Source organism: Coregonus lavaretus, assembly GCF_964263955.1.
Source record: "Coregonus lavaretus genome assembly, chromosome: 19".
NCBI classification, from domain to species: Eukaryota; Metazoa; Chordata; class Actinopteri; order Salmoniformes; family Salmonidae; genus Coregonus; species Coregonus lavaretus.
Genome location: NC_140006.1, coordinates 17563684 through 17574056, shown reverse-complemented (window position 1 = coordinate 17574056; position 10373 = coordinate 17563684). Strand labels below are relative to the sequence as shown.

At 49.1% G+C, this 10373-nt stretch overlaps 1 pseudogene across 1 annotated transcript; it reads right to left on the bottom strand.

The window, feature by feature from the left end:
- Positions 1-238: 238 nt before the first annotated feature.
- LOC311146990 (putative transferase CAF17 homolog, mitochondrial) lies at positions 239-8707 on the bottom strand (annotated as a pseudogene). The gene is made up of 4 exons: positions 8628-8707; positions 8009-8270; positions 858-911; positions 239-629 (listed from the first exon to the last, which is right to left on the bottom strand). The product of its transcript is annotated as a putative transferase CAF17 homolog, mitochondrial (transcript).
- Positions 8708-10373: the final 1666 nt, after the last annotated feature.

The following is a 10373-nucleotide window of genomic DNA, read 5'->3' as shown; positions in this document are numbered from 1 at the left end:
GAAAATAGACAAATTATAATTTCAGGAACTCAATATTTAAGGCAATTTCAATACTGCAAACAAAGTAAAACTATTCATAGATGTTATAGACATGGTTGGTAGTGGTACCAGTGAAATACTGTATTAGGTGATTTGGAATAAGAACATTTTAACTTCACGGACCCTATCCATGTAAATATGATATGGTTCCTTTGAACATGTGTGGGTTTCATATTGTTGGGGTCAAATACCTCCATCTTCATTTGGCTTTAGAGTCTTTTGGCCACCAGTCTGGCACGGATGCCTCCAGAGTCTGTGGTGTCTTCAGAAGCCTTGAGTGTTAATGGCTCTTTGTCATGAGCCAGGGGGATGAGGCTCAGGCCCAGCTCTCCAACCCCGGCCCTGTGCATCCCGGCTGACCTGCCAGACTTGGTCTGTAGCGAGTCACTCCTTCCTCCAGGCTTTCGGCTGGTGCCAACATGCTTACGGCATCAGACGCTTCCGTAATACCCCAGTGTGATGAGTCCTGGCGGTTAGCTCCTGGCCGATGTAACAGCCCTTACTGAAGTTGATGCCCTGCATGGAGACCAGGTTGGACTCCAGAGGAAGAGCCATCCCGGGAGGAAGGTCCTTCACTCCCTCAGGAAGTCCTAGGAGAAACCAGTACAGAGAAACATTATAGGGTTATTACGGGAATAACTTGAATTCAACAGCCATGCTAGCCATTTACCATACCGTAACCTGCAGCCATCTCGTCCATATTGTATATGGCATGACAACAACCCAGTAGTTGACAACAAGCTACAGCACACAGTATGAGATGAGGTATGCAAACATTTCCACCATTTAAAATGAAACCACTAGTTGGATAGTCCTAACTATTGCATAGCGGTGCCTGTGGTACTCTTCTGTGTTGCCCTGCTGACACCAGTGGTGACCCGTCATTCAGGGCAGGTGGGGCAATCATTGAGTTAATAAAGACACATACAAACATGGTCTCTTTTTTGCTTTATTGAGTAAGGCAGCTCCAAAATGCAGGTCTTTTCACCTAGTTCAGTAGTTTCTCTGGTGGTGGGGCAGGCAGAGGAAAATACGGAGCGTAGGGGTTGGTAATGTTCTCTAGTTGCGCCGAGATTGGCTCAGTTTTCTGTCACTCACACTACGTCACCGTAAAATCTAAGGGGAGAGCTAAAAAATTCAAGCCTGTTGGGTGCTGCCAAAGTTACGTAAGAAGTGCCCATCCAAGAAAGCTCAAGGTCATTGGCCACAGATAGAATTACGTCAAATCATGTTATATCTACCGTAGTTTTGTGTTACGCGGAGTGGAACAAGGGAACCCAAGAGCAGACTCAGACAAGGAGACTGGGATGAAGGAACCAAGGTATTTATTGAGACACAGGGGGAGATGGAGTGCAGATCAGGGGAAACTGCTGGAAACCGGAGGCTGCGGCTGGAGCGAGGGGGGTTGAGACAGGGTGAGCAGGTCCGTAGGGGAATTCAAGGGAGTAGTAGAGTGGGGAATCCAGGACAGAGTAGCAGGATGACGAGACGTGGGACTGGAGACAGGGACCAGAGTCAGAGCGGGCAGAACTGTAGCGGAGAGGAAAACAGCATCAGGCAAGGAAAACAGGCACAACAGGATCTGAATAACGGCTAGAACCGTAGACTGACTGAGCAGAGATTACGATCTGGCAGTGTGGAAGTGGCAGGACTGAGTATTTGTAGATGTCTTAATTATGGAACAGTTTGCAGCTGGTGGGGATCTGCTCTGACTCCAGCACACCTGTCTCCGCCCACACACACACACACACAGAGAAGGAGAGAGTACTGGGGGAGTGGCGGCAGGTCAAGGAGACACAGGATGAGCAGTAGAGGGCATTGCAGGAGCAGATGTGACAGTACCCCCCGCCAACTGGCGCCCGACCAGGCTTATCTGGGTGTGAGGTATAGAAATCCCGTAAGAGGGAGGGGTCCAGAATGTGACGGCGGGGCACCCAGCAGCGCTACTCAGGCCCGTATCCCTGCCAGTCCACCAGGTACTGCCAGCCACGACCCCGACGGCGCACGTCCAGAAGCCGCCGGATGGTATAGGCAGGATGGTCATCGATGAGCCAAGGGGGTGGAGGAGCTGCTGCAGGAGGAGACAGGGGACTGGAGCAGACAGGTTTAATCAGGGATACATGGAAGGTAGGATGGATCCTGAGAGAGGCTGGGAGTTTCAGGCGCACCACAGAGGGGTTAATGACACGATCAATTTCAAAGGGACCAATGAATCGGGGGGAAAGTTTCTTCGATGCCACCTTCAATGGCAGGTCCTTCGATGAGAGCCATACCTTTTGACCCGGGGTGTAGACTAGAGCTGAGGCCCGACGATGGTTGGCTTGGGACTGGGTCCTGTCGGAGGCACGAAGAAGGGCAGCCCTTCCTCCAGGTACGATGACAACAGGTGTTGTGGGCATATTCAACCAGCGTAGCTGAGCGCTCCAGGAGGAAGGGTTAGCAGAAGTCACGCCGCGTAGGGCAGTCTCCATCTCTTGGTTGGCCCGTTCGGTCTGGCCATTGGTCTGGGGGTGATATCCAGAAGGAAGACTGACATTGATACCAAGAGCTGAACAGAAGGATCTCCATACCTTGGAGGTAAACTGGGGTCCTCTGTTGGAAACGATGTCAGTGGGGATGCCTTGCAGACGAAACACATGGGATACTAACAGGTCCGCAGTCTCCCTGGAGGAAGGGAGCTTGGAGAAGAGAATGAAGTGAGCCATTTTGGAAAGCCTGTCAATAATGGTGAGGATTTCGGAGTTACCGTTAGATGGGGGAAGGCCAGTGACGAAGTCCAGAGCTATGTGTGACCAGTGGCGACTGGGTATGGGAAGAGGGCGGAGCAGACTGGAAGTGGGTTTAGTGGAGGTTTTGTTCCGGGCACAAACCGAACAGGCTGAGACAAAATCCCGGACATCTCTCTCCATGGTGGGCCACCAAAAGCGCGGACGCAGGAAGGCGAGGGTCCGGTTCATACCAGGGTGACAGGTTAGGAGGGTAGAATGGCCCTACTAAAGAACATCAGAGCGAACACAATCTGGAACAAACAGAGCATTACTAGGACCGTTACCCGGGTCAGGCTGGTTCTGCTGAGCCTGGCAGATACGGGACTTGATCCCCCAGGTGACGGTGGCAACGATGCAGGTGGATGGCATAATGGCTTCTGGCTCGGTACCCGTGTTGTCGGTGGTGAACTGGTGAAAGAGGGCATCAGGCTTGGTATTCTTTCAACCGGGGCGATAAGTGAGTGTGAAATTGAATCTACCGAAGAACAAGGCCCACCTGGCTTGCCGGGAGTTCAGACGTTTGGCGGTCTGGATGTAGGACAGGTTTTTATGGTCAGTCCACACGATGAAGGGCGTTTCAGAGCCCTCCAGCCAGTGACGCCATTCCTCCAGAGCCAGCTTAACTGCCAAGAGTTCCCGGTTTCCAATGTCAAAATTCCTCTCTGCAGGTGAGCGCTTACGGGAAAAGAATTCACATGGGTCGACCTTCTGATCAGAGGGGGACCGTTGAGACAGAACAGCACCTACCCCGGTGTCAGAGGCATCCACCTCCACGATGAACTGGAGTTCTGAGAGGGGCTGAGTAAGGACCGGAGCGGAGGTGAAGCGACGCTTGAGTTCCAGGAATGCTGCCTCTGCCGCAGGAGTCCAGTGGAACGAAGTGGAGGTGGAGGTGAGAGGTGCTGCCAGACGGCTGTAGTGGTGGATGAAACGTCTGTAAAAATTTGCAAACCCCAGGAAACGCTGTAGCTGCTTCAGGTTGGAGGGCGCAGGCCACTCTGTTACTGCCATGACCTTGGAGGGGTCCATACGCAACTGTCCCTGTGCAATAATATAACCCAGGAAAGACTCTGTGGCAGCATGGAACTCACATTTTTCAGCTTTAACAAAAACCTTATTCTCCAACAGCCGTTGAAGAACTTGGCGAACGTGTTGCTGGTGAGCCTCAGGGTCCTTGGGAAAAAAATCAGGATGTCATCTAAATAGACAAAAACGAAGCGTCCAATCACATCCCTCAGCACGTCATTGACTAGGTTCTGGAAAACAGCAGGGGCGTTAGTAAAACCAAAAGGCATGACCAAATACTCAAAGTGACCAAGTGGTGTGTTCCACTCGAACCCTCTCTTATGCGGACAAAGTGGTAGGCATTCCAGAGGTCGAGTTTGGTAAACACAGTGGCACCATGGAGGGGAGCAAAAGCAGAGCTGATGAGTGGCAAGGGGTACGTGTTCTTAACAGTGGTATTACTCAGCCCACTGAAGTCTATGCACAGCCTCAGAGACCCATCCTTCTTCTTCCCAAATAAAAACCCAGCACCCACCGGGGAGGAAGATGGCTTGATAAGTCCTGCAGCCAGAGAATCCTGGATGTACCTTTCCATAGCCTCTTGCTCGGGACGAGAGAGGTTAAACAACCGGCTACTGGGTAGAGGAGCTCCAGGCTGGAGGTCAATGGCGCAGTCGTACGGCCGATGAGGCGGGAGCGACATGGCGTGGTGCTTGCTGAACACAGGACCTAGATCGTGATACTCGGGAGGAACTGATGACAGGTCCGGAGGTTCTGGAATGAACTGGGGCACAGACAAGGCAGGGGGAAGGGCAAAATGTAAACAATTAGAGTGACAAAATGAACTCCAAGTGATTACCTTTCTGGCGGTCCAGTCAATCTGTGGGTTGTGTAGCTTTAACCATGGATGGCCAAGAACCAGGGGAGAGTAAGGACAGTTGATTATGTGGAAACTGATCTTTTCCTGGTGATTTCCAGAGAGACGCAGGATGACCGGGACGGTTTTCTCACAGACACGGGTGAGGAGCTGTCCAGAGGGTTGGCATCGAGGGGTGAATTGAGTGGGACAGTGTCCAGGCCCAACTGGGTAACGACACCTAGGTCCAGGAAGCTCTCGTCGGTGCCCGAATCGATGAGAGCAGACAAAGGAAAAGCCTGGCTCTGCCACAGAAGGCTGCCTTCAAGCAGGGGTCTGGTTTGGCTCAACGGTATATCCACCACTACTGCCGAGCCCCCCTCTTTTGCTGGACGGGGGGGAACAAGTGGAGACAAAGTGACCAACCTGGCCACAGTATAGGCAGCTCCTAGCGCCGATTCGTCGTTGCCTCTCCTCTGGAGAGCCAAGCTGCATGGGTTCAGGATCTGGATGAGCCCGGGGATGGGATGCAGTCGGAGAAGGAGGACAAGGCACTGAAGCAGATGTTATGGGACATGTAACCCTACCTACCCTCTCCCGCCGACGCTCCCGGAGACGGTTGTCGATGCGGATAGCGAGAGAGATGAGTTCATCAAGTCCATCAGGCTCATCCCTGGACACCATCTCGTCCTTGAGGTTCTCAGTGAGCGCATTCCGGAATACTCCCTGAAGGGCCTCCTCATTCCAGCCGCTCTCAGCGGCGAGGGTGCGGAACTCACATGCAATCTCAGCAACACTATGGGGGCCTTGACGGAGGGACAGGAGTCGTTTAGCAGCATCCTTACTGCAGACCAGGTGGTCAAAGACTTTCTTCATCTCCTCGGTGAATCTGGAGTAGGAGAAGCAGATGGGGGACTGTCTCTCCCAAACCGCCGTGGCCCAGGAAAGCAGTGCTCCACAGAGGCAGCCAATCAGATAGCAAATCTTGGCCCGTTCGCTAGCATAAGAGTAGGGCTGTTGCTCAAATACTAGTGAACATTGTACCAAAAAGGCTCTGCAGGCTCCGAGGTTGCCGTTGTAATGGCTCTCGGAGCGGAGGAGAAGGTCTTGGAACTGGTTGTGAGCTCTGGGCGAAGGGTCGGCCCTGTAGGTCAGACAGGCTCTGTGAAAACTCCTTGATGTGCTCCAGAAGCGTCTTCAGGGCTTGGTCATGTTGCTCGAGCAGGGTGCCTTGGCCGACGAGGGTTTGGTGGAGAGTAGCAGAGTCCGCTGGGTTCATCTCTTGGGCCAGATCGTACTGTTACGCAGAGTGGAACAGGGGAACCCAAGAGCAGACTCAGACGAGGAGATTGGGATGAAGGAACCAAGGTATTTATTGAGACACGGGGGGAGATGGAATGCAGATCAGGGGAAACTGCTGGAAACCAGGTGTGGAGGCTGCGGCTGGAGCGAGGGGGGTTGAGACAGGGTGAGCAGGTCCGTAGGGGAATTCAAGGGAGTAGTAGAGTGGGGAATCCAGGACAGAGTAGCAGGATGATGAGACGTGGGACTGGAGACAGGGACCAGAGTCAGAGCGGGCAGAACTGTAGCGGAGAGGAAAACAGCGTCAGGCAAGGAAAACAGGCACAACAAATAACAGGATCTGAATAGTAGTGTGGAAGTGGCAGGACGGAGTATTTGTAGAGGTCTTGATTATGGAACAGGTTGAAGCTGGTGGGGATCTGTTCTGACTCCAGTACACCTGACTCCACCCACACAATCACACACACAGAGAGAGAGAGGGAGAGAGTACTGGGGGAGTGGCGGCAGGTCAAGGAGCCACAGGATGAGCAGTAGAGGGTGTTGCAGGAGCAGATGTGACAGTTTTGATTGGACTGATCATATCAACATCATACTTTCAAAATCTTAGCTAGCAATCTAGCAGTCATCTTCATGAATCAAGTCGACAATGTACTGGCAAATCCTTTTCAATCCTTGTCATATGAAGAGAAATTATGAAGAGAAATTATAGATAAAACGTATCGGTGCTCATTGGCCATTGGACATAAACATTACACAACAAGTTGGAATTCAATAACGAGTGATTTGGAAAGAATTATTGGCTAACTGCAAGCGTTGCAAAGCAATCACTAGCCTGCTATTCAGTGGAGTGGGTGTGTGGTCCAAGTCTGGGTTTAAAGGTCTCTTTTCCATGCTTAAAAGGATAAACATTCGACATTGGCCATGCCGTCAATCCAGCATGACTTCTGCCGCATTCAAAACAACTGGAAACTCGTAACTGGGAAATCTCAGACTTCAGTGAGTTCAACTGGGAACTCTGAAAAAAACGAGCTCCGACTGGGAAAATAAGTTTTGAACGGTCATCCAACTCGGAATTCCAAGTTGGGATCTCGGGCCTCTTTCTAGAGCTCCGACCTGAAGATCACAGACGTCATGATTCGACCTTGTTTATTTCAGTTGTCTTGAAAGCACCAAAAATCCAGAGAATTCCAGACTTTGATGACAAAGTTTGATGACAAAATTTGCCCACGAAGGACCGTCGTGCCACCTTCCTGTTGAAGTGAGCACAGCACAACAAGGTGACTCCAAAAATGTATTGTATGCCGCTGCATAAATGATGTAATATGCCAGGGAGACGTGAATACTGTAGCTAAGATAGTAATACTAAGTGTATGTTGTGTAGCAAGGTGTTAGCTGTTGGTGGTGCACATGTAGCCTATAGCCCCTTTGAGAGAAATGTCATAATTGAATATTAGAGCTTTCATTGTCTGCTTATATGTCCCCTTTATTTATCCTACAGTTCTGACTTCGTGTACAGGGAGAATACTGCAAGAATGGCCCATGTTCTGAATTCTGTCGCTGTACATTTCAAAAGTGCTGAACAGATAGTTATATTGACCAAGTCCATCCTAGCTCACTCATTAAAGTCTTAATTGAAATTACGGATTGCCTTTTATCTGCTCGTCGACCCCTTATGCCATAGTTTGTACATCTCAATTGTCAGTAGAAACCACATTTGTTTAAGCAAGTTAGCCATATCAGCTATGTTTTTTAAAAGGCAGTAAATGAGGCTGAATGAACTATTTCACTGCCAGACAAGGCTCCGCTGATAGCCAGGTGTAGCAGTGGTAAGGATTCACTCCATGGTGCTGAAATAAAAGCTCTGCTGTTGGGACAGCTTTATGTAGGCCCTAACAGTTTGTGGGCAACGTTTGTCACCATTATAGTGCAATTAATGTGTTGTTTAGTGTTGTGATGTGTTGTGTTGTGGCTTTGCTGGCATGCATAAAAAAATTTAATAGAATTTGCTCCACCAAGATTTACATGCTAAAATCGCCACTGGCTAACCCAATGGAATCATTTCCAGTTCTCGGATCTTCCTCCCACATCAGAGCTTTATCTGGGGCAGTGAGATCTGGCTTGGGCTTCCCCTGGCTTGGGGCTGTTCCCTGAGGCAACACAGCCCATAGAGAAAGCTCTGGACAGGGGCTGATCTTCACCTGACGGCGGAATTTATACACCTTCAAATTCTTCAAAATTGAGTCTTTATAGTGGTGTCACATTCGACCAGAATACCACAACCCACTTCTGCTTCTTTCAATCTAAATAACAATAGAAGAAAGAACATGTCAGCCATCATATGGAGGTGCTTCAGATGTATATCATGCCTGGGTTTCTATTAGCTAACTTTAATTGAAACATTATCTAACTGCTGCACACTGACTTTAGTGTGTAATTCAATGGCTCGATAAGCAAGCCACGCCCATAAAGGAGGTTCTGGTGTAAACAAGTCAGTAACAGCATAAAATACGTTCAACATTTGCACATAAAAAATGTTATGTTCCACTTCAACAAAGAGCTCCATGTCATTGGTTACAATACCTTGAAGAAATGATATTGTATCTTGCCCTTGTGTGGAAGATAATAACAAACACACTGTCCCAGCTCATTGTTCTTACTTGCTTCCTGGCTGTAGTTCTTGATGTTGGTCCATCCAGCTGGGCTCCAAGCACCTGTCCACTAGTACCGTTCTGAACATTTTCGAGCACAGAAATGGCATGTGTAGAGTCGAAGTACAGCGTTTGGACCAACTGCGGCCCTGCTGAAGCAAACCGTTCCCAGACTGTGCATCGCTTGGTACGTGTGCAAAGAAACGCAACTGGACATTTCATATAAAATGCGTTAGCTAAATACTATAAGTCCCAGACGGGATGCTTCGTGTGACAACTTCTTCTTCTTCTATGATATAATGGCGGTCCGCAAACAAACATGTGACAGCTTGATAACAAACTCATCTTTTGCATTTATGGCTCTACTACCATTGCTTCTTCCCCGCCACTCGTTCCTTCCAATCTTCTCACCGCCTCCAGATAGGAGACACGCTGGACACTCCTTACCCTTGCCACCTTATTCTCCTTCACCCTAACAGGGCACTCCAGGATTTCAGGCGCATGTTCACCTCAACAGTTGCAGCATTTCACTTCATCTGGCATACGATTCTCTTCCCTTCTGCACACACTTGACACATGACCAAATATTTGACATTTATGACACTGAAGGGACTTGTGCACAAAAGCTCTTACAGGGTATCTCATGAATCCTAACTTTATGAGAAGGGAGAGACTCTTCATCAAAGAACAGTAGCATGGATGAAGTTAATTTATTTTCTCCATCCACCATACAGGTCAGTCGACGTGCACCAACCACTCCATCGATGTCTTCAGTAATATCCTCTGCCTTTGTTTCTTGTGCCACCCCAGAAATAACCCACGTTGATAGACGTCTTGTTACGAAAATCCATACAGGAAACATTCCCCTACGATATCTTTTTGAGTCTTAAAACACGCTTCTTCTGCTCCGCAGACACACAAAAAATCAAAATAAGACCACTTCTTGTGACTCTCACCGATTACACACTTTCCTCCAACATATTCCAGATTTTCCTCAAGACATTAAACGGATTTCCCAAGTAGCATTGATCCAAAACCCTCACGAGTCTAATGGTATCGTATTTTCCACCACAGCTTTAATTATCTTGTTTCCCTTTTTATTCGCCACTGTAACCTACTCATTCTCACTTTCTGTACTATTAGCTTCACCTGACTCACTAGCAGTTTCAAACAAAATCTCAGTTTCCGCCATCATCTCCTTCCGCCATCTTGTAGAAAGATGATAAGCCTACCTGAGTTATGTGGCACTATATTGGATCACTCCAATATGGTATCCTTCTGCGCGGCAGGATACATTTTGAGTAAGAATTTCAGATTAGTCCCGTGTACCGGGTAGTGCTGCGGCTAACCCCCTTAAATAGCTGGTGCCACGCTACTTCCACCTCTTCCTTTTCTCTGTTAATTCCAGAGAGGATTCGCTTTGTAAGGGCTCAATGTTAGAGTGTATAAGCGCAGAAGTATACCCGCAGCTATCAAATAGCTTGGAGCAGCTAGCGAGCTAGCCTTTCCGTCAGGGTGCTCTGCTGTCCCCCAACTCGGGTTTCGTCCTTGTTTTTATTACATGTGAAAGTGTACCAACCTGGATGATACTTGGTTGGTCTACCAGCATTGCGGCCCTGAGAGTTTGTCTTAGTTGTCTGTGTGACTTGTCGGTCCACCAGAAGTTCTCTCCTAAGAGTGAGCTAGGTGTTGCGAGGTGCGCCATGTTTCAACTCTCACAGGGTGCAGCCATCTTGCCTAGACTCTTGTGTGTTC